Genomic DNA, 7,494 nt, shown 5'->3' on the forward strand with positions numbered 1-7,494 from the left:
TATAAATTGGTGCTGATTTTATAATTGCGCAGTTTGTTTAGTTTTTTCTTACTTTTAAATTCCAACTTAAAATTATGAGGTTTCAGAAATATATTGAAAGTTTAACAATGTTTAAAAATAGAAGAGCATGAGAATTCATGCTTTAAAAATGATTTTTAAATTTGTATTTTATATTGTTTTATCTATCTGTCTTTGCAAGCAGTCTTCAGGTTAAAGATACTTCTAACAGGTTACAGTACATTTCCTCTGTATGTAAATTAGATTGGATAATAGAAATTCATAAACAACCCTTAATATCCTTTGAAAGCTAAGCTTTAAACTTCATTTTGTGTCCATTCACAAATAAATTAAATTTGGTCTAAAACAGAAAGTGGATCTATGCCATTTTGACATCGACTCATTTTGCAAGGCTTAGGCAGCTAGGCATCATTTTAAAGGAAATATTAACTTATATTACATATGTATATTTTTTGTCAGTTGTCTCTCAGTTCTTGAGGTATATTATTTTAATCATTCCATGCCTTAATATGCTTGCAATACAAGAAACTCCCCAAATGGGTGAATACAAAAAGGCTTCCTGTTTTTAGACTCAGAAATTAAACATTCGGCTGTGGTAGCCAAAAACCATAGATTATCTAAAGCATCATGATAAAATATAATTATTTTACTAAGTCATGGGGTAACAACAAACTCAAAACTAGATCTGCCTAACTCATTTTACATAAATAAATACTCTCATGTCTAAAAGTACTGCCTATATTGTTTTTCACACCACTGCATTTAATAGAACTGCTGAGAGGACTGTATATATGATTTTAAACTTAAGTTGATTTTTCTTACTCTTGAAGGAGTGTTTCTTTGTGAAAGCAGTTCTTACAGCTTTGTTTTCAACCAGCTAAAAATGTTTTATATATTTACCTTAACCTGTTGTCCTCCACATTCTATTGTCCTAATTGTACTGTTTTCTGATTTGTATTTATGTCTTGAGACAGTAACTTTTTGAATAAAAATAAACCTACAGTATGTTGTATGTTTGATCTTTTTAAATCGGGGTTAGGGGAGGACAGTGAAGAAAGGGGTATGAGTAATGCAAATGTTATGTTTATAGAAATCAAAATCTTTTTCCATGTCTTTTAAGTGTTTGTCTCAGAGTTGGGATAATGTATGAAAAACTGCACTGTTTTATATTTGTAATAAATTGTACAAGTTTTTAAAATGTGAATAAAGCACTAATTGGGTAATAATTTAAAGTAGAAAAGTTAATGCAATCATGATTGTTTTAAATATGCTTTAATTTGAGATAAACTTGTTAAAAGATTAGTGTAAATACAGAGTGAGCTTTTCAAGAGGTTAGTACCTGCAAATAAAATTTTTAAAATTTGTATAGAACTTTTACATGCCAAGAAATCAATGGTTAATTATTTTTGTGTTATGCTTTTTTAAAGGTGTATCAATAGCCTTTCTGTTGGTTTCTTTTTCCTCTTAGCTTTTATCTGACATTATTCAGAATGCTTTTGATTCAGACATTGGAGATACTGTATATATTCCAATTGAAATACCACTAAAAGTGTATGCTACTTACCATTTCTTACATTTATCATACACCTGATAAACATTCTAAGCTTAATTGGCAAGACAGCAAGGAAATGAGGGGAAAAACCCTAAACATCTCTTCCCTCCTACTCCCCTCTCCTCAGTTACTGAGCAGCTGTGGCTGGGTGTTGAAAACTCCTTTCTGTTACAAGGCTTTTTAAAGGAGTCATTTTAAAATCTTAGAGCTAATACGTCTAATCTTTGCTAATGTAACTTTGGATGGTTTTTTTATTATTATTATTAATCCTGCTGTAAGTTCAATAGTATCTTGTGGAAAATGGTTTTAGTAGGTTCTAAGTTTATAACACAAGAAAAATACCTTCACTATACAATGTAAAGTCTGTTCTAGTTATACCATTTTCGTACAAAAGCCTTTAAATGAAAGAAATTTGAGTTTTGAAGAGATATGTGATAAAAATGTAGAAAACAACAAACAATTCAGAGAAAGCAAAGCCTGTCCTCTAGTTTACCAAAGAGGCCACAGAGAAGATACTGACACAGAATGAAATTCAAAGGAATAGTCTTCACATATTCTGTAAAAAGTATTTCTTGATATTAAACAACCAAAGACAATATGTAAGAAGTTAGTGATTACTGTTGTTTGTTTGTTTGGTTTTCCTTTGGATGGTGTGGTGCTGATTCCTGTAGCTTGTTAGAGCCGGTAAATCCCCATCTTCTCTAATCTCAGTAGAACTAAATAATTGCGTCTTTAAAATTTACTCCTCTCTGTTTTCCTGATAGTTTATACATACACTTGTCCTAGCATGGGATTTCAGGATACCGATACTATTAACTTCAACTTCCTACCATAAAAAGTCTACTGAGTTTTTTGAGATACTTTGATTCACAATAGTGTTTTGCTGCTTTTCAATCTATAGCTACGTTACTATTTTTTTTAATAGCCTAATGAATGTCATGGGCTTGTTCATTCTTTGAAGCATTTGTCAAAATTGTCAATTTGTGCTTCAGAATTCTTTTGATAAAACACAAATTGGTTCTTTAAAAATATACTCATTCCTACTTAACTGCTTTAATTTAATTTTCTTTAATCAATTTATGGTACTGAAATGCAGCTTATGCTATTCCCTCATTTTTCATAATCCTAAACAATCTCTAGTACGGAGATTGTTTAATTTCTGATATTTATTGGCATCCAAAACGGATCACATCTTTGATGGAGGTGGGTGATGACATGTACTTGGAAAACAAGGTAATGTAGGACAATACTATTCTATAATAATAATTCTATTTAAAAAGTAACAATGCCATGTCAATTGTGCCTGTCATTTTCCTTAGCTGTCTTTCTCTCCTGTATCCCTTCTTCATGTTGCTGAGCTTTCTTGAATGTATTTCTTTGATTAAATCTTAACTTTCATATTTTTTTAAAGTTTTTAACAGCTAGACTTCGAGTCATTGCAGATACTGTAAATGAGTGCCTTCCAACTGGAGATTCAGTTGCTTTTTTTTGTTGTGCTTTTTGTAGCTACTGCCAGATTTTATAAATGTAAATTGTAGTGGCAGTACAGTGGTAAGAAGCTATAACCATGCCCAGAAAAATGATCCAAAGCATGTTAAAGTGATAGGATGGATGGCTGACAGAAACCCGCATGAGAACTTCCCTGTTCTTCTAGAGAATATGTACAGTTTTTTGTAATGTAATCAAGTTTCCCTAAACTGATTGTGTAATTTCTGCTAAGCTTTTCTGAGCATTTTTTGATTGAAAAAGAGGAGGAAAGGCCATCATATTTTGCCTATATTAACTATTTTTGTTGAAGAAAAAGCTGCAGTTACCAGTTTTAAAAGTTAAATTTGTGTTGAGCTGATAACAGCTTGAATTCTGGACTTTTAGAAAAGCTATTTAAAAAAAATTAATACCGTAAACTATAAATCAAAATAATAAAACCTCTAGAGGTCCTAGAACATCTCAAATTGGGAAGGGTGTGTGAAGTTGGTAGTTACTGCGTGAAAGCATTCTAATAATACAACAAGGTTTTGGAGAAATTGATTAATTAGTTTGATGAAGACAGTTTCTTGTGTGTTGAGGTGGGTAGTGACAGGTCAGATCAATGCGGACAGCAGCAGTTTGTTTCAAATTTGGAAGGCTGTGGACATACCTAGAATGCTCTCTTGAATAAGCAACCAATGTCCCGTTTATTTCCATTCTTTAAGAGTGCCTTTGCGAAAGCTTTTTTTTTCCCCTTCTTTCTGCGTCGCCCCCCCCACCCCCCCCCCCCCCGATACTAATATTTTTATGATTTATTTGTCAGAATTTTAGCAGGGATCGTGTCCTTGTCCTTATTTAGCCCTTCTCTAGACTGCTCATTCAATACATTTGACCTTAATGTAAACTTTTCCCCGTGTACCTTTCTCTCAAAATTGCTCGTAACGTCTGTCAACAGGCATTGCAAGACAGGGGTTCCTTGGGAATTGGTATGAACACTGTGCCGTAGTTAATGCAGTTAATAGTTGGTTTGGGTCGGCTCAGAGCTATGGTACGTATGACGGGGCTTCATCTCAACCTTCGGATCTTGCGCTGCTCAGCCTGAGTATTTATCTGATAGAGTGCTTCAGCCTTTGAGTACGGTGTTGGCAGCTCCACGTGAAACCTCTTATTTACCACACTATATGGCCATTCCAGGAAGCCACGCAATTTGCTGTTGCTTTTTAAATAGCAGTTAAACCACAGTTCTTGAGTGACGTACGTGCAGATCTCTTATTTTAACACACTCTCTTCACAGGTTTATATTCTGTTTTCTTCTTTTTAGACTGCTCAACTCCCCCAAAAGCAAAAAAGCAAACCACACCCACTTGTTTTTCATATCATGCACAAAAGCACTTAGAGGTGTGGCATATCTTATATTTAGCCTGCTCTTTGTATTTTTCATCTTAAAATACTGAGCTGTCTTTTACACAACTGTTCTTGCATATCAACTGACAAAAGCTGTCTTTTCATTATTTCTGTTGCTGGCTTATAATCCTTTGAATCTTGAAAAGCAGATTTTTGGGGCGGTTTTTTAACTGAAGTCTTCCATTACAGGCAGGAATTGAAGTGCTCTATGAAACCTAGGGAAGTGGCTTTGTCAGTGAAAACACTGTCTTCTCATTTGCATCCTGTTTGAGGTACTGATGGTGTTATGGTTCAGGGGCATATTGCGTAAATGCTTGTAACTGGAGAAGCCTACAGATTTGGACTACCAGTAGTTTCCTTGTTTAGGAACTATTTTTTTTTTTTTCTTGCTCATCTCAATAGCTTGTACTTGGTGAAAGCAGCTTGTTTGAAGTGCCATGAAGCTAAAAGGAACAGATGTTCTATTTAAAGCTGCTTTCATTACAAATTCTCTCTCTTGGTTTTTTTTTTTGTTTTGCTTTTTTTTAAAACCTTGCAACACTTCATCTTCTACTTCAGAATGACTTTTAACTTGCATAGTTCTCTAGCTCACCTGGCTTGGATTTGTAGTTCTGACAGAAAGAAGTGGCGCCCTGTAGAATGGAGACTGCTGAGGATGCGATTTCAGCTGTTTGCATTACCTTGTTTTTCCTGGATTTGTGTTGCGTTAACCAAAAAGAATGGATTGGTTGTGTTTGTTGTGGCACGCTACTGATTTGTCACAGATTGTGGCAGATCCACAGATTTTGTGGATTTAGACAGTTTAGAAGCATCATCTCTTCACGTGCTGTTCCGTTAGTTAACAGTATTAGATTTAGGTAACTTCATCCATTATTGAAGTTTGAAAGATGTGTCTTTCAGACTTTTCTTAAATCCCTACCCACAAGGAAAGTCAGATTCCTTTTTTTTTTTCTTTTTTTAAATTTCATTTGTTGTTCATCTTTTACTCATTTACCAGAAATGAATGATGTGTGGAGTGGTCCATAGGTCCATAGACCCAAACCACACCACTCAGTGATGTGTAATCAAAAACGTGGTAACTTGGCAGCATGGGTTTTGCGGGTGGATAATGTCTCCTGTTCTACAAAACACAAAACACATGTACGCACAAATCACAGCACCAGATCTAGTTTACACCAGCGTGACATGGACCTGGAGAACAAGATACTCTGACCGGTCAACGCATTGGGCCCTGGCTGACAGCTTGGCCACAACGTGGTTCCTCCTCAGGCTCTGCCATCTACATGGTGTCAGCCGTGTGTGGTGCCCATCTCCTCTCTGAAGGGGTAATTCGTTATTATTCCTATGTTAGCTTGTCACCAAGCTGCCAGTGGCCTTGCCAATCCTGTAACCCTGGGTCAGCCACCTTCTGACTCCACCAAAAAGAATACCAACAAAGTTACTTTTGCTGTCCAGTTCCTTTTAAGTTGATCAGTGTGCTCAGCCTGAGCTGGGCAAATGCAGTCAGGTCTCACCTGCCTGGGGAGTGAGATAATCCATTTTGTATCAGAAAAACGTTAGGGAGCTGAACCATCTTGGTTTTGGGCCAAGGCTTTCAGACCATTGTATTCTAGGAAAAGACAGATTTGATGCATCAGCATAAAGTACACCTCTTGTCTGTAGGACTTGCTGGGGACATTCATACTGCTAATGTTTTACCTGAGATCTTTTTCAAAACACTCGAAGGTTAGAAGTAGTCCTAACTCATTCCTACTCAGTTTATGAAGAAGTCCTCCTGAAATGAGGACTGAAAATGTCACTGCTCTTATTCTCCGCTCTCAGCCTGAATTTGGAAGGCCCCCCTTACTCCACTCTGTAACTGGTCAGGAGAGCAATACAAGTCGGTCGCTGTCTCCATCCTCGGGTAGCTGCTGCTGTAGCTAATGGGAAGTGGGCAAAAGTGTTTGTCCGGGGGTGTTGAAATGGCAGGCAGGCAGATACCGAAATACCCTCTTTCACCTGCATACGTTGAACAGGATGATTATTTTCTGAATTTAAGAACAGTGATAGACTTTTTCTGTACAATTTTAAGGTACAGAGGAGGGTGCGTGTTACAGGAGTTTGGACTGAATGATTTGGGGAACTGAGCCGTGTCTTTCAGATACGTAATCACTAAGTAAACTGATGTTCATGGTATAGCCGATTACAAAGCATTCTGCTTTCAAAGGATGATGCTAGCAATTATGCAAAGTAAAGCTCAAGTTAGTAATTCTGTGCAGCTCAAATCAGTATAATATTTTCAAAGTGATGCCTTGTAGCTTTTGAAAAGTCAAATTATTTATTCTGTTTTCATCCTAGTACCATAGCATTTAGGGGTGAGATTTCCCTGACTTTGTATGAGAATCAGATCTGGATAGATAATTTGTGGTAACTTATTCATTGGATTTGGTCTCTTTGATTTGTTCAAACATTGGGTGTTTTTTCAGTTACTTCTATTTCTGGTGCTAATATTCCTGGCTGAGATTCAGGTATTTTTTTTTCTGCCACCCTTCCAAAATGCAGGGAGATTTTCTAGCTTTTTAATGCTGTTTCAGTATAGCTCGTGACACCTAACACATCACTGAGTGAAGATAACCTTCATATTAGCAGACAACTTGAGACTTCTGTTTAAGGCAGCCCCTAGTCTCCAGCCAGACTGAGGAAAAGTTGCAAGTGTTTGTTTATGCCATCCAAAATGTTCGTTACAACATCCAACCTGGTTATACTTTTTAATAAGATTGTAGAATCGTAGAAATAATGATTGGAAAGGATGTATAGAGGTCCTCTAGTCCAGCATCCCTCTGAAAGTTTAAGTCAGCCAGTTGAAGTCAGCCTGAACGGAACGGTTTTTTCAGAGCTGAGCCTTAAACGCTGCGAAGGATGGCAGTGACCTGCTGCACTACCCTCCTGGCTACGAGGTTTTGTGTACATCCCGGCTGAGCACGCCACGCCACAGCTCTTTTCCCATCTCTATCGCTTGCCCCAGCCTGGAGGAGCCTGACCCACAGTGCTGGTAGCGGGAGCTGAGCTGCTGG

The sequence above is a fragment of the Fulmarus glacialis genome, unplaced genomic scaffold (assembly GCF_000690835.1).
Source record: "Fulmarus glacialis isolate BGI_N327 unplaced genomic scaffold, ASM69083v1 scaffold31395, whole genome shotgun sequence".
Lineage (NCBI taxonomy): Eukaryota > Metazoa > Chordata > Aves > Procellariiformes > Procellariidae > Fulmarus > Fulmarus glacialis.